Source organism: Macrotis lagotis, chromosome X, assembly GCF_037893015.1.
Source record: "Macrotis lagotis isolate mMagLag1 chromosome X, bilby.v1.9.chrom.fasta, whole genome shotgun sequence".
Taxonomy (NCBI): domain Eukaryota; kingdom Metazoa; phylum Chordata; class Mammalia; order Peramelemorphia; family Peramelidae; genus Macrotis; species Macrotis lagotis.
The window spans coordinates 482,841,435-482,857,929 of NC_133666.1; the positions used below are offsets into that span (position 1 = coordinate 482,841,435).

Consider the following 16,495-nt stretch of genomic DNA (forward strand, 5'->3'; position numbering starts at 1 on the left):
TCATGTTTAAACTAGGTACTGCCTGCCTTTCAAAACAATGTTTACAATTTTCATACTTCAACATTAAATAATTTTTAATAAATATTAGTAAGTATCCTAACACTAAGACTTTAGTTGAAGATAAACATAATCTTAGGCTAATTATTCTTAGATTTAAGACAAATACAATGTAGGTCTTTTACTTCTGTAAATATATATTTCAAAATTGAGTAACTTTCAGTTAGTTTCACAAATTGGCCTATATAAAAAAATAGTTCACCGGAATCTGGATAAGCTACATCTTTACTTAAGAAATATACGAAGAATTCTTAAAGGTCTCCCTTAGTAGTTTACTGATTGACTTATCATAATATAAATCAGACAAGTCTATTTCAATGAATTTGATAATTACTCAAAAAAGACTAAGTGAAAAAAATTTTTAGCTAAAATATGAAGTCAAAATGGGAAAACATTTGAAATGCAAAGTGGAAAACTACTCCCCTCCTTTGTCTTGAAGGATCTATTGAATTAACTAAAATTACGATTAAGATTAATACCTGAAACTTAAATGAGCTGGAGAAGGAAATGGCAAAACACTCCAATCTTTGCCAAGAAAACCCCAAATAAGGGGTTTGGACATTTGGACATGACTAAAAAAACAGTAATGATTTTACTTCTATATAAGACAATTCTTTTCTCTTCTCCTTTGCCCTAAATGATAATTTATAAGGGAAAAAAGAGTTTCTGCTATTTTTCATTCAGTTCAACTTAACAAGACATATAAGAATGCAAAGTGGTAGTATTAATAATTAACTACTACTATAAAGAAAATAACTCAATGGTTCAATGGTGCAGAACAGAAAGTGACCTAAAGGTCACATAGAGATTCTGAGTATAAGGAAACTGAAATGTTAGAGGTTTTATTTGAATATAAGTCCCCTTAGTCTGGAGACAGAAAATACTTTCAATTGTACAGATTTCAAATGTACAACTGAAAGTCAAAACACTTTCAATTGCAGCCACCAAATGCTTCCAAGAAATAAATGATTCCAAGTTCACAGAACTGCATGTAAGCCAATTTAGTTGGCACTCAGAATGCATGAAGGAAAGCCACATGTAGGGAAAGTGAAAGCTATGTTATGAAGGACTTTAAGTGGCAACTGTAAGAATTGTTTATTTTTATGAGCAACAATAGGGAATAACTGAAGCTTCTTTGAACAGGGAAACATGGTTAGATCAGTATTTTAAGATCATTTTGTCAGTCGGTGTAGAGGATGGATTGCAATGGAACAAGATAATGCATGAATACTGCAATACTACAGTAAAAGGTAATGAGCTTTTGAACTAGGGTGCTGGTCACATGACTGAAGTAGAGTAAAAATGTAGAGTAAAAACGAAAGCGCTATGGTGGAACTATAATTTATATGAATTGAAAAGTATTTAGGGAAGAAGAGGAATGATGATGATGGTTGAATCAGGATAATTAAAAACATTATGGTGTCTGTTTAAAAAGTGAATTAAAAATTATACAAAGGGTATAGTTTTCTTACCATTTTTTAGTTGTGTCTAACTCTTTTGGGATTTTCTTAGCAAAGATAATGGAGTGGTTTACCATGTCCTTCTCCAGCTCATTTTACAGATGAGAAAACAGACAAACTTGATTTGTCCAGATTGACAACTATTGTCTTAGGCCAGATCTGAATTCAAAAGAGATCTTTGTGATACCAGGTCTAGTGCTGGATCTACTGTGCCATCCAGCTGTCCATGAGTTTGAAGAAGAATAAGTTTGACTTGTGGCATAGTAAATTCAATTTATTTCAAGAAGCATTTAATAAATACCCAACATGCAACAGAATAAAAAGCAGAATGGGATATGGTAGAGAAATCTGGTCTGGGAATCAGAAGACTTTGTTTTCAAGTACTGCATTTCTGACACAGTCTGAGCATAATTCTGGGTAAATTATTTAATCTCTCAGTTTTTAATGACTTTTAAAGCTACAATATGGTGGGGGTGGCTAAGTGGTGCAGCAGATAGAGTCGTGGAGTAGTGGATAGAGTCGTGGAGTAGTGGATAGAGTCGTGGAGTCAGGAGTACCTGAGTTCAAGTCCAGCCTCAGACACTTAATAATTACCTAGCCGCATGGCCTTGGGCAAGCCACTTAAGCCCATTGTCCTGCAAAAACTTAAAAAAAAAAAAAAAACAACTACAATATGGAGATTTACATTACAGAATCTCCTCAGTGGGAGTTCTCCACACCAGTGAAACAAGTCAGGGTACAAAGGAAAAAGGACCAAGTGCTAATGATACAAAAACAAAAGTCCCTAATGTCAAAGATGGCCAGTTTGAGATGCCTATGAGATAAGCAGATGGAAATATCCAGAACAGAGTTAGAACAAATGAGAAAAGGAAAAAAGATTAAGTTTAAATATATACAGTTTGGAAGTTTTGCATAAGCATAACAATTAAATCCATGGGAGATGATGAGATCACTGGGAGAAAGGGTGTATAAAGAAAAGCCCCAAGGACTTAAGGTGACAACTTGAGTGAGGTTGGTTCCAGTATACCATTCAAGAGGCTACTTGAACTTGAACACATCAATTTATCTAAGTACCAACTTCCTTATATATAATAATAATTACAACATCAGCAACTCATATAAACCTAATCATGACTTCAGACTAGTTAAATTTTAAGTTCTGTTACAAATTCAAAATTCTATTTCAACTACTGAAAGGATTTTTAAAGATTTAATCAGTCAGATAATTTGGTAGTATTTCCAGACAATACTGCTTTTGCAAGCATGTGAACTATAAAACTAATAATAACAACAATATTAATAGTTAGAATAAATGTAATATGTTTTTGTACACACACATGCATATATGCATGTGTATGTATAGTGCCTCATTTGTGACAGGCACTGGACTGAGAGATATATAATTATTTTATTTGACTCAAAACCATCCTGGTAAAAAAGCATTCTTAATGTGAATCACCCAAGAATTTTTTGATTAACTTTTCTCCAGGACTAATTTTTGCATCATGAAAAAATATAATACACACCTAAGATATAATTATAAAGCATCTCACAAGTTACAAATTAAAGTTTCTCCTTATTTTAAGCATTTGATATTAGCATAGAAGTGTTTTCATTGTGCATAGCATCAAATTATCACATTATCATCTATATAATAATAATCTATGGAATAATAAATCATTAATGCCCAATTCTTGATCATAATTAAAAAGACAAGTTTTCTAATCTTCTTCTGACCTGGAAACTATCCTCTATATACCAAAAAAGCCTGGTGTAGGATTAAAAAACATTGGACTTGAGACTTGGACTCAAATTTTGTCTCTGAAACTTAAAAGATATTTGATCATTAGCAAATCACAACTTTTGAAAGCTTCAATTTCAAATGTGTATGGGTGCATATACCTACATACACCTGGGCAAACTTAAAAACATATAAATAATATATTAATTTAATACTGTTTTAATATTATAAATCAGCCTTTGTTATTACTATGAAGGGCTTAGAATTTTTTATTAATGTCTTTTGGAATTCATGTTTATTTTGTTTTAATCTATGAAATTCCACTTCTGATGGAATAGATTAGGACCCAAGACTAAACAGAAGAAAGAAAAAAAATCCAGGAAAAAACTAAATTCAATTATTCTGAAAGGATTATATTCTTTAAAAATTTAAATTAAGATTTTAACGTCCTCTTTTTTAATCACATACATAAAAATTCCAATCAAATTAAAGACTCAGAACCAGAATCTGTAATTTCTTTACAAGACAGTAATTTCATTTTGTAGAGGCATATCAGTTTTACTTTAAATGAATTATACTGTGTTCCATGTTACTGATATGCAAAAATGAAAAAATCATGCTAGTGCTCTGTACAAATTATTTTTAAAACAAAATCAATAAGTCTCACAAAAACCATAAACATTCTCTTCTATGTTTAATTTTTCTATCAACTTTTTATGTTCTAAGAAACTTTCCATTTTTTAAAAAAAGAACTTAACTTAAAAAAAGGAATTATTACTCCAAGACCCTAAATTTCAACATTTCATATGTAGATTTCGCATCTTTTCTTATTCTACATTTTTAGATTATTATCCAGACTTCATGAATGGAACTTCGATCAAAGATTAACTTGATGTAATTAAAACACTTGATTTCAAATATTTAAGTTTCAACTAAAGACAATAATCTTAACAACAATCTTCAATACACAGATCTCACAAATATCCAGCCTCTGCTTCCCTAAAAAAGTGAGAGTCCACTAATATCTCTCTTAGGTAACTCATTTTATTTTTTTTGCCTAGCCCCAATTTTTAAAAAAGCACTTCTTTTCATGAAGTCTAAAATTTCCTTTCTGAACTTTTACCTATTACTTCTAGTTCTGCCCTCTATGGACAATTAAAACAAGGCTAATACCTCCCACATAACAGTAAATTAAATATTTGCTCTAAACCCTGTCTTAAATGAGCTAAAATATATATCCAATTCTTTTAACTAAGAATCAAATGGTAGTAACTAAAAGTTCTTTATCATTCTGGATTCTCTTCTCTGGACACTACATTTTAATTACTTCCTTCCTAAAATAAGGCACTCCAAAATGAAAACAAAACTCAAGATCTAGTCTCACTAAAACAAAACAATGCAGAATTGTTACCTCCATTGTTGTAGACACTAAGACTTCATTACTTTTCTTGGCTGCCATATTGTCTCTTATTTATCCTAGAATGTCCAGATGTGGGGGAAATAAAATTGTTATCTAATCACATCTTCCCACTTATATATGCAATTTCTTTTTCAGATGCTCAGTTGAAACAATATACAGTTATTTTAATTAAATTTTCTTCTTATTAGATTTGGTCAAGCATTCTAAAAGTAATTAAAAAAAATTCTGATACTTTTGGTACCTAAACAGATTTGTCAGTTAAGAAATGTTCAATGAAAGAATGCAAGATTTTGCAATTTCTAATAAATAGCTGTTAAAAAATTTTTGAATATATCTCATTTGTCCTCTGAACAAGGTTCTATTGATATCCTCATTTGGCAAATGAGGAAAGTAAGGCACATAGAAGTTAAATGATTTGGTCGGGGCCACACAACTACTAAATGTCTATGGTTGAATTTCTACTCAGGTTTTCTTGAGTTCAAATCTAGTACTCCCTTCCACTGGATCACCAGCTGCTTCTACTACCTGGTGATGTCAGATTCCTTTAAAATAGATTATGCTCTTAGAGATGAATTGGGAAGATTATAGTAGAGTATTTCTTTGAAGGGAATAATCATTTGAAGGCAGATCCATGTGTGAAACAAATCTTTCTCACCATGATCACTATAATCGTACAAGCTTCTACTTTTTTGTAAAATCATGTACTTCCTTTGAAATTAAAAGAAAAACTGTTCTTGTAGTGAATAACAAATTTCCTTACTGTAAAAATGAGTGAACACTGAAAAGTTTCTGTTTTGTCAACAAGACAAATGAGTGAATTGTTTCTACAAAATTTTTGCATTTAATACAATGAAATTGGTATTCTATGGAAAGCTTCTTTAAAAAATAACATTTTTGGGGCAGCTAGGTGGGTACAGTGGATAGAGCACCGGCCTTGGAGTCAGAAGTACCTGGGTTTAAATCCGGCCTCAGACACTTAATAATTAATTACCTGGCTGTGTGGCCATGGGCAAGCCACTTAACCCCATTGCCTTGCAAAAAAAAAAAAAAATAATAACATTTTCAATGACAGTACAACTTTAAATGCATTACTTTGAGCTTTGCAACAAAGAAATCAACAATTATCTTCCCTATTTTACAGATGGGATAATTGAGGATTGAAGAAGTTAAGAGACTTGCCTACATTCACAGACTGGTTTTTTTTGAGTTTATTTTTTTTTTTGCAAGGCAAATGGGGTTAAGTGGCTTTCCCAAGGTCACACAGCCAGGAAATTATTAAGTGTCTGAGGCCGCATTTGAACCCAGGTACTCCTGACTCCATGTCCGGTGCTTTATCCACTATGCCACCTAGCTGCCCCCACATTCACAGACTGTTAGCAGAGTTGTACACTTATTAAACCATTCTGGAGAGCAATTTAGAACTATGTCATAAGGCATGGGCAGAGAACATCAGGTCCACTGAACACATAAGGCCTGTAGTCTGGAAATCATGGATGGGATTTGAAATTCAATAAATCAAGAAGTAGTTTTTAGTGGTGAATTAATTAAATTTTTGACCACATACAGCAGGCGAATGAAGTCATAAATATCCAAATGGCCCTTGGCAGGAAAAAAAAAATTTCCCATTCCTGTCCTACAAGCCATAAAAATATGTTGAAAGAGACAGAGATATAAAGAGATGGAGAAAGAAAGATATAAAGAGAGAGAGAGAAAGGAAAGGACCTATTGGAATAAAACTATTTATAGCAGGTTTTTTTGAGGTGGTTAAGATAGAAGGCTGCTCATCAATTAGGGAATGACTAAACAATCTGATATATGATTGTAACGGATTATTACTGTCCTATAAAAAATGACAAGCAAGATGACTTTAGGAAAAAACCTTTGGAAAGACTTACATAAACCAAAACAAAATGAACAAAACCAGGTGAACACTGAATATAGTAACAAGAAGATGAAGAACTGTGAATGATTTATTCTCAGGAATAAAATGATCTAAAACAATTCCAAAGGACTAACAATAAAGCATATTATTCCCCTCCAAAGAAAGAACTGATATTGCTTGACTATAGACTGAAGTGTATCATTTTCCCCTTTCTTTCATTCTTTTTCTTTTGAGTCTTCTGTGCAAAATATGGAGTATTTTTCATGATTGCACAGGTATAACCTATATCTTATTGCTTACCATCTCAAGGAGAGGGGAGGGAAAAATGGAGGGAGGGTAAGAATTTGGAATGTAAAACTTTAGGCCCTTTTTATTTTACCTACTCTTTTGTGTATACTTTCAACTCATTCTGGAAAATTTTATTTCCCTTATCATTAGTCTTTATGACACAAATGATAAAGCCATGAAAAATTATTGAAAGAGACAACTATAGTGAAAGAAATAATGGAACATCTACTAATAAAACATATTATAATCTCTTCTTTGTCACTTTTCGTGAGATTGCTAAAATGAGTGGTATTACTCTGATCAATTACTGAGGAAATGGAGGGACTTGAGATTAGGATAAGCAAGTATTTAAATTTGGAAAATGGGAAAAAAACTTACTGTATTTGTAGCCTAGCATGACTGGGAAACTAAATCACCCCCTTCCTGCTTTTTGTTGAGTCATTTCAGTCATGTTTACTATTTGTGACTTCATTTGGTGTTTTCTTTGCAGAGGTACTGGAGCAGTTTTGCCATTTCCTTCTCCAGTTCATCTTATTGGTGAGGATCTGAGGCAAACAGGGTTAAGTGACTTGCTCAGAGCCACATAGTAAATATCTGAAACTGGATTTGAACTCAAGAAGATGAATCTTTCTGATTCCAAGACAAATGCTCTATACCAGTCTTCTCTGCTGCTTAGAGACCCTTAACAAGAGTCTAGATTATACTGACAAGAAACCCATTCAGATTCAAAACAGAGGTGCAGAATTTTATTATGACTGTATATCTCAAGAAACCCATATGTCTTATGTGAAAATTAGTCCATACTGATCGTTTCTATGTTTCTTTGATTATTTGAAAACACTCGAGGGCAAAGGGACATTTCTTTTTCTGAATTCAGGTAATTGTACCCGTTTACTCACCCCTTCCCTAATCTTTCATCTAATTAGAATTCAGATTACCTAATGCTGTATTTTTTCCTTTTATTTAATTGGCCTAGTTTGAGTAATTAATTTTTATGTCTCCTTCTGTATTTTGTGTCAAAACTTCTTGCTAGGTAACTGGCATGGGAGATCAAACATTTGTTTTTCTCAGTCATTCACCTTTCATCCTCCACAGTATACCCCTTTATTGACTTACATCAAAAATATCTTTTGCTCTAATGTCCCCTCTCTCTTCTAAGGTTACTAAATAATTATCAATATAGGACTTCCAGCCAAGATGGCGGAGAGAAGACAGGCACAGTTCTAAAGTCTCCTGATCTTTCCCCATCTATCATATGAATTAAACCTCTTAACAGAAATCCGACCCACAAAACCCTGAAAGAAAAGCCAAGAGAAAGAACATCTACCTCAGGATTTGTCTCCCTTAGCAGCACTGGCCGAATTCAGGCAGGTGAGACTGGGCTCAGAGGGAGGATCAGCCCTGGATCAACCAGATTAGCAGATGAACTGGTGTCTGAGGGCTGGAGAGCCAGACCTGCTGGATCAGCGGTGGGACTAGATGGCAGGGGCTTGAGTCAGCTAGGGAGCAGAGGCACTGGGTGTTGCTGCCGTCCCTCTGGAGCTTGCTAACAGGGCTGGGGGGAGAGTTCCAGTGCAGGAAAGCTGTGGACACCATCCCTAGGCTCCTCTGGTCTGAGGAACTCAAGAGTCCATGCCTCCATTACAGCTGAGACCTCTTCCCTGAACAAACAAATGCAGACTACTTCTGCCTCAGGCCCAGGTGTGTGAGCAGAAGAACCAGCCCAGCTGAGGAATGACCTCAGGCCAGAGTAAAGAGCACCATTGATTGAAAGCAAAAGAATTCAATAGCTCCAACTCCTCCCTTCAAGCAAAGGGAGAAGGCTTCAATCAAGGTCACAGACACCCCAGAGAAAGCAACCGGCACCTCCTACTGGCCAGCCAGAGAAATTAGACTCAGTGAGTAAAACCTCTACTGATTTCAAGTCCCTGTGAACCAGCCCCTCTACAATTCAAGGTCTTAGCAAAATGAAGAAGAGTCAGTGGAAAGGTGGATCCATAGAAAAATACTTGGAAGGGAAAGTCCCTAAAATTCACAAAGACCTAGAATGTCTGAGGAGAATACAATTTGGTCTTCAGCACAGAAAGACTTCCTTAAAGAAATAAGGAAGGAGCTTAAAAATCAACTGGAAAATTTGGGATAGACAATTAATACCTTGCAACAAGAAAACAAATCCTTAGAAAGCACAATTGGACAAAAACAAAAGGAGAATAAATCTCTCAGATCATCAATCAGGCAAATTAAAAATGAAAATAATTCTCTCAAAACCTCAACTGGTCAAATGGAAAGCTTGCAAAAGTAGAACTGACCAACTGGAAAAAGAGTTGCAAAAGATTAATGAAGAAAACTCCTCCTCCCAAAAACTGGAGTCTGCAGAATGACTCCATGAGACAGCAAAAGCCAGTTAAACAAAATTTAAAAAATAGAAAAAAAATAGAAGAAAAGGTAAAATACCTCAACAAAACCACTGACCTTGAGAACAGATGGAGGAGGGGCAACCTGAGAATTACAAGACTTCCTGAAAACAGTGAAGAGGAAAAAAGCCTGGGCTTAATATTATAGGATCTAGTGATGGAAAACTGCCCTGATATCATGGAACAGGAGGGCAAAGTAAATACTGAAAGAATACATCAATCCCCTCAAGGAAAAAATCCTAAAATGAAAACATGAAGGAATGTTGTGGACAAATTCCAGAACTATCAGATAAAAGAGAAAATCCTGCAAGCAGCCAGAAAGAAACAATTTAAATATCAAGGAGCCACAGTAAGGATCACACAGGACCTGGCTGAATCAACATTAAGGGATCCAAGGGCCTAGAATGAGATATTTTGAAGAGCAAGGGAGCTTGGAATGCAGCCAAGAATCTACTATTCTGCAAAGCTGAGCCTTCTCTTCCAGGGAAAAAAGATAGACATTTAACAAAATGGAAGAATTTCAAACATTCCTGATGAAAAGACCAGAGCTAAACAGAAAATTTGGACATCAAACAGGAGGTTCAAGAGACGCATGAAAAGGTTAAAAAAAAAAAAGCGGGGGGGGGGGGACGATAAAAGGAAAAAAAAACTGCTATCCAGTAAGTTGAAACTGGCTATATCCCAGCATGGGGAAAATGATTCTCATAAATCTTGAGAACTGTAATTCTGACAGAGAGAATATACCTAGACAGAAATGATGTACATTCATTATTTATCCATGAGACTGCTATCTAATGGTATGTAACTGGCTTTATCCCCACTTGAGAGAAAGACTCTAATAACTTTCAAGAACTTTAACTCTATTAGATAGAATACACATAACTAGAAGTGACAGACATTTAGAATTTTCTATGACTCAGATAGAATGATCTAAAAAAACACTACCTCCTTAAAAAGGGGGACAGGAAAGAGATGGGAGGAGGGAGGGGATTGAAGGGGATAAATCTCATTACACTAAGAGGTACAAAAAAACCTATGGTAATAGAGGGGAAGAAGGGAGCAGAGCAGAAACACCTGAATCTTCTTCTCATCAGACTTGGCTTAAAGTCAACCTACACATACTCAGTTAACTTATAAAACATCTAACCTTTCAAGTATTAAAAGGGGAAAAGGGGAGGGGGGACAGAGAAAGGGATGGGGAGTGGGGGAATAAAGGGGAAATAATAAAAGGAAAGGGAAAAGGGAAAGAAAGGGGAGGAGTGATATAAGAGGGCAAACACACTGAAGGGGGTGGTATTCAGAAACAAAATAATGGGCAATATGGAAGGGGGAAGGGGGGAAAATATAAACAGAGGGAAGATAGCACAGAGGGCAATAAAGAATTAGTAATTATAACTTTGAATGTGAATAGGATGAACTCTCCCTTAAAACATAAGCAAATAGCAGAGTGGATTAAACACCAGAATCTTACAATATGCTGCTTACAAGAAACTCAATTGAAGCAAAGAGATACATATAGAGTAAAGGTAAAAGGTTGGAGCAAAATATACTTTGCTTCAGCTGAAGTAAAAAAAGCAGGGGTAGCAATCCTTATCTGAAAGAAACGGCAAAAAAAGCATTAAAAGAGATAAGGAAGGAAACTTTATCCTCCTAAAAGGTACCACAGACAATAAAGTTATTTCAATATTGAATATATATGCACCCAGTGGGACAGCATCCAAATTCTTAGAAGAGAAGCTGAAAGAACTACAGGAAGACATAGACAGCAAAACTCTACTAGTGAGAGACCTCAACCTCCCACTATCAGATCTAGATAAATCGAACCATAAAATAAACAAGAAAGAAGTTAAGGAGGTAAATAGATTGTTAGAAAAATTAGATATGGTAGACTTATGGAGGAAACTGAATGGGGACAGAAAGGAATATACCTTTTTCTCTGCGGTACATGGAACTTATACAAAAATTGACCATGTAATAGGACATAAAAATCTAATGATCAACTGCAGAAAGGCAGAAATAGTGAATACATCTTTCTCAGATCACAATGCAATAAAAGTCATATGCAATATTGGGCAAAGGAGATATAGACCCAGAACAAATTGGAAACTGAATAACCTCATTTTAAAAAATGACTGGACCAAAAAACAAATTATAGAAAGAATTAACCATTTTATCCTAGATAATGATAATAATGAAACAACAGGCCAAAACCTATGGGATTCATTCAAAGCAACTCTCAGGAGATATATTATAGCTTTAAATGCTTACATGAATAAATTGGAGAAAGAGGAAATCAATGAACTAAACATGCAACTAAAAAATTAGAGAAAGAAGAAATCAAAAATCCCCAATTAAATACCAAATTAGAAATTCTAAAAACTAAAGGAGAAATTAATAAAATTGAAAGCAAAAAAAACTATTGAATAAAGCCAAAAGTTTGTATTATAAAAAAACAATAAAATTGATAAACCTCTGGTCAATTTGATTAAAAAAAAGAAAGAAGAAAACCAAATTGCTAGTTTCATAAATGAAAAAGGTGAACTCACCACCAATGAGGAGGAAATTGAGTAATAATTCGAATTATTTTGCCCAACTCTATGCCAATAAATTTGATAATCTAAGTGAAATGGATGAATATTTATAAAAATATAAGTTGCTCAGGTTAAATGAAGAGATTAAATACCTAAAGAACCCTATCTCAGAAAAAGAAAGTCAAGAAGCCATTATTGAACTCCCTAAGAAAAAATCTCCAGGGCCTGATGGATTCACAAGTGAACTGGTTCCAATTCTATATATAAACTCTTTGGAAAAATAGAGAAAGATGGAACTCTGCCTAACTCTTTCTTTGAAACCAATATGGTGCTGTTACCTAAACCAGGAGGAGTTAAAAACAGAGAAATAAAATTACAGACCTATTTCCCTGATGAATATAGATGCAAAAATCTTAAATAAAATCTTAGCAAAACGATTACAAGTTATCACTAGGATAAAACATTATGATCAAGTAGGATTTATTTCAGGAATTCAGGGTTGGTTCAATATTAGGAAAACTGTTAGTATACTCAATTATATCAAAAACAAACCTATCAGAAATGATATGATCATATCAATAGATAATGAATAAGCTTTTGACAAAATACAGCATACATTCCTACTAAAAACACTAGAGAGTGTAGGAATAAATGGACTGTTCCTTAGAATAAATAGCAGTATCTATCTGAAACCAACAAAAAGCATTATATTCAATGGGGAGAGGCTAGAGGCATTCCCAATAAGATCAGGGGTGAAACAAGGATGCCCATTATCACCACTACTATTCAATATTGTATTAGCTTCAGCAATTAGAGAAGAAAGACAAAACTCTCACTCTTTGCAGATGACATGATGGTCTACCTAGAGAATCCCAAGAAATCATCCAAAAAACTACTGGAAACAATTAGCAATTTAGCAAAGTTGCAGGTTATAAAATAAACCCTCATAAATCCTCAACTTTTCTACATATGCCTAGGAAGACACAGCAGGAAGAGCTAGAAAGAGAAATCCCATTCAAAATAATCTCAGACAATATAAAATACTTGGGAGTCTCTTTGCCAAGACAGACTCAGAATCTTTTTGAAAACAATTATAAAACAACTTCTCACACAAATTAAATCAGATTTAAATAACTGGGCAAATATCAACTGCTCATGGATAGGTAGAGCTAATATAATAAAAATGACAATTCTACCAAAACTAAACTATCTGTTTAGTGCCCTACCAATCAAAATTCCAAAAAAATACTTTAATGAGTTAGAAAAAATTGTAAGTAAATTCATATGGAGAAATAAAAAGTCAAGAATTGCTAGGAGCTTAATGAAAAAAAGTACAAAAGAAGGTGGCTTAGCCCTACCTGATCTAAAATTATAAAGCATCAGTCATCAAAACTATTTGGTATTGGCTAAGAAATAGAGTGGTGGACCAGTGGAACAGACTAGGTGTAAAAGCAGGAGATGATTATAGTAATCTGCTGTTTGATAAACCCAAAGAGTCCAGTCATTGGGATAAAAACTCCCTCTTTGATAAAAACTGCTGGGATAATTGGAAGTTAGTATGGAAGAAACTGGGATTAGACTAACACCTAACACCCTTTACCATGATAAGATCCAAATGGTTACAGGACTTAGACATAAAAAACAATACTGTAAGCAAATTAGAAGATCAAGGACTAGTTTACCTGTCAGATCTATACAAAGGGAGCAGTTTATGACTAAGGAAAAGTTGGAGAACATCACCAAAAACCAATTAGATGATTTTGATTACATTAAATTAAAAAGCTTTTGTACAGATAAAACGACTGTAACCAAGATCAAAAGAAATGTAGTAAATTGGGAAACAATCTTTACAACTAATTATTCTGACAAAGGACTCATTTCTAAAATATACAGAGAACTGAGTCATATTTTTAAAACAAAAAGCCATTCCCCAATTGACAAATGGTCAAAGGATATGCAAAGGCAATTTACAGACGAGGAGATCAAAGCAATCCATAGCCATATGAAAAAATGCTCTAAATCATTAATTATTAGAGAAATGCAAATCAAAGCTTCTCTGAGGTACCACCTCACATCTCTCAGATTAGCCAATATGACCAGAAAGGATAATAATCATTGTTGGAAGGGTTGTGGGAAATCTGGGACACTATTACACTGCTGATGGAACTGTGAACTCATCCAACCTTTCTGGAGAGCTATTTGGAACTATGCCCAAAGGGCAACAAAAATGTGCATACCCTTTGACCCAACAATACCACTACTGCATCTATATTCTGAAGAGATTATGAAAAAGGGTAAAAACATCACTTGTACAAAAATATTTATAGCATCCCTGTTTGTGGTGGCAAAGAATTGGAACTCAGGTAAATGTCCTTCAAATGGGGAATGGCTTAGCAAACTATGGTATATGTATGTCATGGAACACTATTGTTCTATCAGAAACCAGGAGGGACGGGATTTCAGGGAAGCCTGGAGGGATTTGCATGAACTGATGCTGAGTGAGATGAGCAGAACCAGAAAAACACTGTACACCCTAACAGTAACATGGGAGTGATGATCAATCTTGAAGGACTCGCTCATTCCATCAGTGCAACAATCGGGAACATTTTGGGCTGTCTGCAAAGGAGAGTGACATCTGTATCCAGATAAGGAGCTGTGGAGTTTGAACAAAGTTCAAGGACTATTCCCTTTAATTTAGAAAAAACCAGATATCTTATTGTCTGATCTTGTTACCACTTAGACTTCTTGGCTCTTCTTTAAGGATATGATTTCTCTCTCATCACACCCAATTTGGATCAAGGTACAACATGGAAACAAAGTAAAGACTGACAGATTGCTTTCCGTGGGGGGGGGGGGGGGGGGCAGTAAGATTGGGGGGGAAATTGTAAAACTCAAATAATATATTTAATAAAAAAATTAAAAAAGAAAAAAATAATTGTCAATATAACAAAGATCCATATTAATATTTGATCTAATAATTTACACAGTTCATCATCACAACAGTTAGTTCCCCATAAATGAATATGCATATGATAGTCACTTGTAGATTTTAAGCTTCTAGAGAGACTATATTTCTATTACTGCTTCTGTAGCAAAAAGTATAACATATACATGCAAATTAAGTTTCTGATTTAATACTTTAATTGTAAAGCCATTTTATATGAGTCTCTAGAACAGTCAAAGACTTTTGTTCTTTAACCTCCCATTTACCATCTCTTAAAAACCTTATCCAGTCACTTCAGGCTTCTGAGTCTATTTCTTCATAAGCAAAATAAGTTTAGACTAGATTATTTTCCAACTTCTAGTTTTAATTCTATAAATTCAGTTAAAATGAGGTTTGGGGTATCAATTTTAAATTATTCTTTTAAAGAAGAAATTGATTTATAGCTGCTACACCTTAAGTACATCACTGCAGACATTATACTTTCAAATATAACTTTGCAAAAGTAGAACAGAAATAATAGTATTTGACAAACTCTTCCTAAAGTCCCAAATCTACTGAATGTCAATATTACATAGCTAATTCTGCTACATGAGCTTTATCTGATTTTAATCTTAGAAAAATAAACAAAAATATATAAAATGTTACTAACGTCTTAACCACTAACCAAACCATTAGTACAAATAATTATTAGCATTTTGAAAGTAGAGGTGATAGTTTGCTATTCCTTAACTAGATTCTGATGCGCCAAATTACCTTGCTTAGAAATTAACAAAGGTGTCCGTTACATTTCCCTTGTTAATATCACCACAACAGGTTTTGAGACATTAAAAACAAAACAAAACAAAAATAAACCTTAACAGAAAATGGAAAATATTTGTGGGCAAAGACTAAAAGAAGAAGAAGAATATAGCATTTTATTGTTTTTCAAAATAGAATAAAAAAAAGCATGCTGACAAAAAAAGGGTCTGAGACAATTGCATTAAGACTAAAACAGCATTATTTTGGGGGTGTGGTTGTTTTATCTTTTATCCTCCACAGTATACCCCTTTATTGACTTAAATCAAAAATATCTTTCACTATAATGTCCCACTCTCTTCTATTAATATGCCTAAATAATTATGAATATACCAAAGATCATTATAATATTTTGATTAAATAACCTATTATTTACACAGTTCACCTATTTACCACAGTTGATTGCTATATTTTTATCTATATAGTATTCTAGTGCTGGCTAGGTGGTACAGCAGACAGTTCTATAATTCAGAGATGGGAAGAACTGAACTCAAGATAATCTTCAGATAGTGACTAGCTGTGTGACCAACCCTGGGTAATTCACTGAACCTCCTCTTTGCTGTATTTTCCTCAACACTCAAATGGAGATAAGAAGAGGAGTCACCTCAGGGTTTGTTAAAAGATCAAATGAAGTATTTGTAAAAAGCTTTGCAAACATTCAACTATTATAAATATTATAATTACTGTTATTATTATTATTATTATTGTTCCTGTAGCTTCTTGGTAGTAACACAGACTACTTTCAAGAAAACTAGATTTTCCCTTAATAAATGTAATTGTAATAACATTTATTATATAATAAACTTTTAAGTTATATATTATACTTAGTATTATAAAAGTTATTATTGCCTTATTATATAAACTTATTATACAGAATTAGACTTTAACTGGTACAATTCAGAATATGGAAATCACTGCATTCTTTCCACATGTAGGATGTCAGATATAACTTTCTATATTTGG

At 33.8% G+C, this 16,495-nt stretch overlaps 1 protein-coding gene across 4 annotated transcripts in view; it reads right to left on the reverse strand.

Moving 5' to 3' along the window:
• Positions 1-16,495, reverse strand: part of TMX3 (thioredoxin related transmembrane protein 3) — a 154,669-nt gene that overhangs the window by 72,186 nt on the left and 65,988 nt on the right. The gene's annotated exons all lie outside the window — the stretch shown is intronic.